The 10,269-nt window shown below is 34.9% G+C and overlaps 1 pseudogene; it reads right to left on the bottom strand.

The window, feature by feature from the left end:
- Positions 1 to 6,341: 6,341 nt before the first annotated feature.
- LOC145509631 (small ribosomal subunit protein eS26 pseudogene) lies at positions 6,342 to 6,690 on the bottom strand (annotated as a pseudogene).
- Between the last annotated feature and the right edge of the window lie 3,579 nt (positions 6,691 to 10,269).

Below are 10,269 nucleotides of genomic sequence, written 5' to 3' on the forward strand. Positions count from 1 at the left end.
ATTTAAATATTTAGCTCCTGCTAGATATTATCAAAGTGCATCCTACTTTCGTGTGTGTGTGTGTGTGTGTCTGTGTGTGTGTGTATCGGAGAGGTGTGGGGGCTTGCTCATGTGCTTCAAATCCTGAGCTATCTCTCTACTGTCACCATATATTTGCAAAGAAGATATGCAGAGAAAAGACAAGCCTGTGGATCCATTATCTGCTAATTTTGTTCTTCAAGCATATCCCTGTGTTCTGGGGATTAGAGTGCCTGTAGTAGATGCTTGGACAGTCACTGAGGGCTTCTAGGTCCCTTTTTGACTCCCTCTCTCTCACACTATGTCTGCTAATTTCTCTCTTGGTCCAGTAGAGACATGATGATTATAACAATATTTAAAGTATAGCTGCCATTGCTAAAGAGTGATGATGAAACAGATAATGATTAGAGAGTTATTTTATCAAGGCTTTATTTTCTTTTTGCTTTGGAGTTGATATGTTCATTGTTTACAAAGAATTGCAAAATGCCACATTAATTCCCTCTCTTAACTACTCCATTTTTTAAATGCAAAGTGCTATGTAAGCCCTGTTGAATTTTTAAATTGCTTTTACATTCTAATTTTGAGTTTCACTTAGCAAAATCTAAGGAGAAACTGAAACATGATAAGCTCTTAATAAATTAATATGCCCCTGTAGGTATGTGAAATATTCAAATTAACAAATGCGACTGCATATAAATTGATGCAGATTGTCTTCCTCCTGATTTTGATATACTGTAACTGATACAGTGAGAGTGCCAAGTTACTCTTTTCTTAGCATTTTACTTTTTTTTAAAAGTCCACCTAAACTAATGCTAGTGAGTGATTCCATATGGGGTGGGTTTATTCACATTTTAATTCAACCATGGAACAGCCAGATGTGCATTGTAATCCTTTCAAACCTACATCTCTTCTGTTCTTCAACCAGTGAGAGTGACATTGTTCAATGAAATGTGAGCTAACATGCACTCCAGGCCCAGATTTTGTCTCTTTTTTAAAGCTGTAGTATAGAACATGGCTTTGAAAAGTTGGATTTTTTTCGAATGAAAAATTATAATAGAACTGTGTGCAGGTACATTTTCTTTTCAAAGAACAGCACTTTTGCCCTGCCCACAGTAAGATGAAACAGCAGCTACAATTGCCAGGACAAAATTTCATTGCATTGCTGTTTGATACAGATGTTCAATTTCCTTTTGAGAAGAATTTTCCCTATACAATATGGAAGGTAAATTAGGTTAAGAGAGACAATGTAATTGCCAAAAATGGTAAGAAATAAGTTTTATTCCCACTACTAAAGCAAACTATTTCTGAAAACTTGGATTGAACATTTGGATATCCTTGGTTCAAGCAGAATTTAAATGATACTGCTGTGCTTTTGAAGTAGCCAAATTAAACCCTCTACTTAATTCTCACCACTATCATCCATTCATGCAAGTACTTTCCTACAAAATCTGTTTGCCAACATTCCTTAAGATTGTTGTGGAAACACTATACCTATTTAAGTATCTCTGAGATAGCATCTCAATATACATAAATCCAACAAATTCTGTACTAATAAAACACCTCAGCCATGTTTTATCGGTTGCTTAGTTGTGTCCAAATCTTTGTGACGCCATGGACTGTAGCCCACCAGGCTCCTCTGTCAATGGAATTCTTCTGGCAAGAATATTGGAGTGGATTGCCTTTTCCTTCTCCAGGGGATCTTCTGACCCAAGGATCAAACCTGGGTCTTCTGCGTTGCAGGCAGATTCTTTACTGTCTGAGCTGCAAAGGAAATCTAAGAAAACACCTACTACTTGTCAGAGTCTGGTTATTATATTTAATTCCTGTGAAGTCAGGAATAATACCTCCCTTTTCCAAATCAGAAAACAGGTCAAGAGGTTAAGGCCATGTCTAAATTTACATACAACTTATATATACAGATCTAATATATGTCATATATTATATGCAACAAATATATAGCAGATCTGGGCCAAATCAGTTCAGTTGAGTTTTTATTACTTTTTTGAAAATTTTAATTATAGTAAAATATATATGACATAAATTTACTATCTTAGCTATTTTTAAGATTGCAGCTTTGTGGCTTTAAATGCATTCACACTGTTCTGCAGTCAGCACCACCATCTATTTCCAGAACTTTTTCAAGGTAGGAGGTACTTCTCCTACCTTGTCTTTCTTATCTTGATCATTCATTTATTCTTGATGTTACAACACTGAATCAGAATGGACATTGCTTTTGAGCTCATGGAACTTCATTTTCCTGGAATTGATTCAGAATAATCAATCATTACACAGGTATTTATTTCCTTAGTTGTCAGAAGTATAACATGCTCTGTAAGACCACAGACATTCAAATCTGATAGATAGATGTTAATCATGCATGTGTGCGTGCTAAGTAGCTTCAGTCATGTCAATTCTCTGCGGCCGTATGGCCTGTAGCCTGCCAGGAATCTCCAGGCAAGAATCCTGGAGTGAGTTGCCATTTCCTTCTCTAGGGGATCTTCCAGACCCAGGGTTTGAACCCGGGTCTCCCTCATTGCAGGCAGATTTTTTACCATCTGAGCCACTAGGGAAGCCCTATAGATACATCTTGAAGGAGGTAATTAAAGTCACATTTGGTCATGCTGGTCCCTGGTCCCCCAGTAGGACTGGTGTCATAAGGAAAGGAGGTGACACCAGGGATGTGTGCGCACAGAGGCAATGTCACATATGCAGAGACAGTGAGAGACCGGCCTGTTAGCCAAAGACAGGGCCCTTAGGAGGAGCAACCCTGAGAGTGTCTTGAATTTAGACTTCTAAGCTCCAGACCTGTGAGAAGATAAATCTATATTGTTTAAGCCAAAAAACAAACCTTCCAGCTATGCCTATTTCCCTGCTAAGTAAATAGTCTCATGACTCCAGTGTACATCTTCTTTCCATCATAGGATTTATTCCAATGTAAAATTCATAATTATTTGTGTAATCAACATCTGGGCTACAGTCCACGTGGTTGCAAAGAGTTGGACATGACCGAACGACTAGCACTTTCATTTTCAAAGACATATCTATAAATATAGGCATATTGAAGGCCAGGGCTTCAACATGTAAGTTTGAGAGGACAACGTTAGGTCTATAACAGATCACATGCTGGGTAGAAACCCTTTGATCTATTTCAGTGGGTGTGTGTTAAGATGCTGCGATTATGTATGGCCTAAATGTTACAGCACTGATCAATGTATCCCTTGTAAAGTGTACTTCCTGTATTCTAATCAACCATGGGAAAACTCACTGGTATTTTCCTATCCTCCACTGTAACTTAGTTTTGGCTGCTGTTCTTGATCCTTCTGGATTGTTTCTAATAGCTTCTATGTCAGATTCTTTGGCTGCAACTTTAGAGCAGTGTAATCAAATAGAGGTTCATTTTTTTTTTAAGTCGCATAACAAGAAATCTAGAGATAAGATGATTGCTGATTTTATTAATTTTATGAATCTATGTATTCATAACAATCATATCAAGTCTTAGAGTACTTCCATGCTAAAGTTTCTGTTATTCTCTTGGACTTTTTCATATAAGATCACAACATAACTGCCATTATGTCTCTTTTCCTAGCATGAAAGTAAAAGAGGTATAAGGAAGAAAACAGAGTGGCAACTATATCAGGGGAACAAAGGATTTTCTAGATAGCCTGAAAACTCTTGTCTCATTGGCCAGTATTGTCACATGATTTCTCCTACATGAAAAGGATTCTAAGAAGGTGTATTTTTTAGCTCACCATTCTTTATAATTAAGGAGTGCTAATAAGAAGGAAATTGGAATGGGTGCTAAGACAGCCAAACGAGAGTATCTATCACAATTTCTTAAATAGTATTTTTTTTCTGATTCTTTGTCCTTTTAACTTTCTAAACTTCCCAATACAATGTCAAGTCTTATCAAATTAATCTTTGCACGACATGACTTTGGCCATAAAATTTCCCATTTATCAAAGGAAAAAATAATGCTTCTTAACCTGGTATTCAAAGATCTTTAGGGCTTGGTCCTAAACTACTTGTTGAAATTTATCTCTAAATATTCTTATATATAAATGTTCTTACTCCCAAGCAATATCTGACATGTTGCTGTCTTATGTCTTGTGTTTTCCTAATTTAATTCTGTTTTAATTAATTCTATCTTTCCTCCTTTTTTACATTCATCATATAAGTTCCCTTTTAAATTCTGTCATACCCTCCTCTCCTCTCCCAGCAGTAATCATCCTAGCCTTTCTGTTCTTACGTATACTTACTTATTTGTCTTGTGTTGTCATTTCCTTCTCCAGAGGATCTTCCCAACCCAGAGATTGAACCCAGGTCTCTCACACTGCAGGCAGATTCTTGGAGCCACCAGGGAAGCCCTCTTGTGTTTACACCTTGGTTGTATTAATTATTTTATGCAGTCTACAATTAGATTGAAGTTTTATGTAGGCAGAGTCTATGACTTTTGTCTTTTTTATGCATATATATATATGATAGTATATCATATCATATCATATTACACAGTGGGGGCAGAACACGCATGTATTTGTGGGGTTAGGCCATGTTGAAACAATTTCAGAAAGGAAAATTACTTTTATTTAAAAATCTTTCCAGTAGTGCACCAGAGTTTAACTACCTCTACTGTCAAGAAATCTCCCTTAAGTTTTAACCAATTTCCTCCTTATGTGTCCCCAAATCAAGATAAACAGCTATATTATACTAGGTTATTTTAATATTAATTTACAATTATAAATGTTTACCTTTTCAAGATCTGATAGATTGCATACTAAATCAGCATTTTACACTTACATTGAATTTTCTTCATCATATAGTCTTATTTCCTTCATCATATAGTCTTATTTCCTTCATCATTTGCACATTTGATAACAAAATTGACTTATTATATGTAAAAGCTTTACAAGCTAGAATTCACCTCATGACCTTTTTTATTGTGTTTTAATGGTTTGTATGGTATAAACTGATATGATTATGTTGGAAAGTAGCAGAGACAAGCAAATTATATGATTCCATAATGTATACAATGATCTGAGAGTTGAGAATACATTTTAAAATTTATTTATATTTTGGGGGATACCTCCCAAAGACTCCATTATGATAAATTGAATAACATTTCAGGGAAAATGTTTATAGTGTTTCAGAGTAACAAAAGAATTTACTACTGGAGATTTTCTGACTAGATAAATATAATTAGGCTAGCTAAGAAGCAAGCAGATGACTAAAAGAGCTGCTTGCCCATTCATTTTCTACTTGACATCTGAAATTTCAAATATAGCAACTTCTTTCTGGATCAATTACAGGTATATGGAAATAAATAAAATTGGACTATTTCTGTATCATTGCAACATGATGAATTGCATTATGAACTAGCACAGTGGGAGTGGTGTCAAACAGATATTTAATTTTGAAAGGAGTTTTCTTGAAACAGGCATTTTCTAAAATGCTTTGCTTAATACTGATATGTTAACTTCTACTGAACAACAATATTTTCAGCATTATATTGAAAGGGTGGTATTTTCAATCCAAATATTTATAGCAGATCTAATCTAAATATTTTGTTTGTTGTTTATATTTTATTAGGATTGGTGATTAGTTTGCTTCATTGACATATCAATTTTTGTGGCTTATACAGAAGTTGCAGGATGTAGCTCATAAAATTCAGAATAGGATATCTGGGTATGAATCTTACATCCATTACTTGTCATTGTGGGTTAATTAGTCTTTCTGAATCTTGGTTTACTTACTTATAATCACAGTATGGCTGTGAGCATTAAATTAAAAAAAAAAACCTGTTTATAAATAGAATAATACATGTAATAATTGATGATTAACTAATGTTAGAATCCTTTTTGTCTAGTAACTCCTGTTTCTAATCCATTAATCATTTTCCTAATATCACCTTAGAGGCCCACATGGCCCAGTTTTAGCATCATTAAAACAGAACAAAAATACCAGTATGTAAAAAAAGTAATTGCTATGTGATACTAGTTAAACTTGTATCTCTCAAATAACTCTAAGTTTTAATCAAATTTATCTCATAAAAGTACTTCCAAAAGTCATCCTTTTTTCCTCTCCTTTTTTGTTCACAACCTTCAGATTCTTATAAACTTCTTATTTTTTGAATCTTTTATCCTTCCTCTCCAAAAAAATTGCCTAAATTTTAAGTCATGAAGATTCTTATATCTTGTAGTTTTTCCTGCCTCTTTTATTTTGTTTATTTCTATTCATTGTTCATTTTCTTAAGTATAATTTCCATTTTTTATCTTTTCACAGAGCAGTATTTCTTACTTCAAGAAATAAGTATTTATGGACTTATATCCTTACACAGGTTTTGGTGGAGGTCTTGGGACAGCACCCACAGATCTAAGTTAGAGTGGATGGAGGTGTTCAGTCCTTCCTGACTTAGCAAGAATGATTCCTGACTACCGTGTTGTGAATGGCACAACTCCCGCAGTACTGTAGTTTTACGTACAGCTTGGGAAGCATATAGGCTTTGAAAACACTCCTTCAGAAATGCCCCTGATGGCTGCAGCCTCTCTTGTGTTCCAAGTGACGACTTCTTAACGACCTTGTCCTTGGACGTGCATCAGGCATAGTTGGTTCAATGAAGAGGCTGCACGTGGCCATGCCCCTTTTGGCATGACCATTGTTCCTTCTTTCCTTGGTCATCTTGGAAGTGAGGACTTAAGAGAAGATTCTTTCCACTCATTCTTTAAGTCCCTGCATGAACTTTCAGAGAATGGACTGATAAAGGTACATTTTCTTGAGGGGGGAAGGTGAGTGAAGACTGAAAAGAACAAAAGGAGAAATATAAGAATATTAACATTTCAATACATCTTTTTCAGTCCTTTACTCAAGTGACTAAACTACAATACTTTTAAATTGATTTAGACAACAAAGTTTGGTCTTGAGTTATCAACTTTGTCTTGAACTTAAAAATTGATTCTTCTTATGACTTCGAGTACAAAAATATTAATGACTCCTATTTCCTAGAAATTAAAAAAAAACTTTTCAAGATTTGTCAGTTCATTGAGAAATCAGGGATACACTTTTACGTACATTGCGTTCTTCCTATTTTTTCTAACGTTGTCTTTCATAAGTATATCCTTTCCATATTTATTCTAATCATAAAAATCATAGAAAATTTTATTCTTATTTTATATTAGTCTGGCATTTTGAAGTGATGATTCAACAGTCAACAATCACTTACTGAACAATCACTCCAAATATATGTTAGGGACTGAATCATTTCCTAGGGATACAAGGATAGAAGCCCTAGATAGAAGCCCTATTCTTAATGTGAGTAATAGTGAACTTCATTTTGTCCTAGTCACTGCATAAAAATGTATACTTTATGAGAATTACAATTCCTATGTGATCATAATGATGCATACCCAATTATATTGACTTGTGCCATATTCTGGGTGTTTCTTATGGGAAACATGAAATCAGAGGGTTAAAAAAAAAATCCCCCTCCAGAAAAAGGGCCAACTCTTATTTTGTCTTATTGTCATGGACAGTTAAGATGTTGGGAAAAGGCATAGTTGTCAGAGAGAAACTTAGGGCTTGAGAAGGGTGTAGTTCAGTTCAGTTCAGTCACTCAGTCATGTCCAACTCTTTGAGACCCCACGAACCGCAGCACACCAGGCCTCCCTGCCCATCACCAACTCCTGGAGTCTACCCAAACCCATGTCCATTGAGTCGGTGATACCATCCAACCATCTCATCCTCTGTCGTCCCCTTCTCCTCCTGCCCTCAATCTTTCCCAGCATCAGGGTCTTTTCCAATGAGTCAACTCTTCGCATGAGGTGGCCAAAGTATTGGAGTTTCAGCTTCAGCATCAGTCCTTCCAATGAATTTTCAGGACTGATCTCCTTTAGGATGGACTGGTTGGATCTCCTTGCAGTCCAAAGGACTCTCAAGAGTCTTCTCCAATACCACAGTTCAAAAGCATCAATTCTTTGGTGCTCAGCTTTCTTTATAGTCCAACTCTCACATCCATACATGACCACTGGAAAAACCATAGCCTTGACTAGATGGACCTTTGTTGACAAAGTAATGTCTCTGCTTTTTAATATGCTGTTTAGGTTGATCATAACTTTCCTTTCAAAGACCAAGTGTCTTTTAATTTCATGCCTGCAGTCACCATCTGCAGTGATTTTGGAGCCCCCAAAATAGTCTGTCACCATTTCCATTGTTTCCCCATCTATTTCCCATGAAGTAATGGGACCAGATGCCATGATATTAGTTTTCTGAATGTTGAGTTTTAAGTCAACTTTTTCACTCTCCTCTTTCACTTTCATCAAGAGGCTCTTTAGTTCTTCTTCACTTTCTGTCATAAGATAATTAGGATACATACAAATAAAATTGAAACCAGAATTTCTAGTTACTGTAGAGTCATCTTCAAAAGAATGAACCTTGTTTTATCTAACCATTAGCAGCATATTGAAAACAATTTATGGTATTTCCATTTTTATGTAATTGTTCATTTATTCAAGGATCGTTTCACTATAGTTTCGGAAATAGTGTTTGTAGTCGTCAGCTATTGTCATTATAAATATATATAACAATTTACCCCTAAACTAACCAATTCAAAACCAAATCACTGTTTTTTTCATGTCCAAGTCTCTGGATTGGCTTTGACTGTGTTGAACTTGACTGCTGGATGCAAATTCGAGGCATTTTGGCTCCAAACATATCTCATTTTCTGGCTATCCATGGTGTATTCTTCTTATGTCAGAGGCCAAAGAGCAATAGCAAGATAGTAGGTGGAAACCCCATGAAGCTTCCTGAGGTCTTGCTCAGACTAGCAAACATTCCATTAGTTAAACGATTCACATGACTAGTCTCAACATCAACTCAGCAGGGAAGTATACTCTGCATGGAGGGGAATGATATAAATATTTTTTGAAATATAATCCAATCTATCAAAATCATTAGTCAAATATTGAAACCAATGATTGTGTAATTACAGTTTAGGTATAAGGTTTTATCTACTATGAGGTTGAGGTAATGTTTTGTGCAGCTGACATACAGCTGACAATATTTAGAATTTAACTAGGTAAATGGGAAGGAGTGAAAGAGTGTTTAACCAAATGGAATGATATCCCAAAAGACTCATTTATGAAAGGAACATTAACGTGTTGAAAGGAAAGACATGTGTTAGTGTGACTAAACATGGAGAAAGTGACAGTTTGATTTTAAGTCAGATTTCTGGGGGAGATAAATATTAATCTTTAAAAAGCCAATATGCCAAATGACCAATTTGTTGAAAGGTAATTTGCTGAAAATCAATGTTGACCTAATAATCAAGTGACCTAATAATCAAATTTAAATAAATAAAATTTTAAAGTATCAGGCAGGGTTTATAGCAATTTATGTTACATGATAGCTTGTATAATCTTTGAGTATGTTTTTAGCATTTTATTTTTATTTTTAATTCATTATTGCTGTTTCGTTGAGGCTGACTAATGTTTAATATTTTCATTTTGTTTTCTGCATTTTGAACCTTTGAATTTAGAAAATGAAAATATTTTACAAACTTCTAATTTTAGCATTTACATGTTTTGAATATCAAGGATTTTCCCGTAAATCACAGAGTTTCTCTATTCTATTACTTTGCAGCTCAGTCTTTTCTTAAATGTATTTTAGTCCAATATATACCTTAACTTACCTAGTTGAATGAATGTTTTATGTCTATTGTAAAAATGGAAAGCATACTTACTGTCTGAAATGCGCTCAGTGGATATACTTTGCTGCATTGAGAATCATGTTGCATTAATGTTAGGGAAGCTGAAAGTATACAAAAACATAGCTCAAACTATGAAAAAAAAAGTTCTAAAAGAGCATCAAGCTTATTCCACACAAATTCATGCAATTTTGAATATAGTTAATAGATGCACATTTTAAATGCGTGGGGTTTGTGTGTGTGTGTGTGTGTGTATGTATGCTCATGTGTGTATATGCACATTAAGTGAATTTTTGGTAAGCCTTTTTAGTTTCACTATTTAAAATATACATTTTCCATTTCATAAAAAAAAATTATGAACCACCATCTTTTGTTCCTTTTGTTGTTATATTGTGAACTGCATGACTGCCAGTATGCACCAGGTACTAGTTTACCTTTGCTTTACATGTGAGTCCTAAGAGTATCTTTGCTTCCAGATTTGATTTAGGTTCACTGGAGCTCATGAGTCATTTATTATTAAAAGATACTTTTTCTAGTGTTACTGTTCAGATATCCAGAAT

Source organism: Giraffa tippelskirchi, chromosome 6 (genome assembly GCF_054371585.1).
Source record: "Giraffa tippelskirchi isolate mGirTip1 chromosome 6, T2T-mGirTip1v1.2.pri, whole genome shotgun sequence".
NCBI classification, from domain to species: domain Eukaryota; kingdom Metazoa; phylum Chordata; class Mammalia; order Artiodactyla; family Giraffidae; genus Giraffa; species Giraffa tippelskirchi.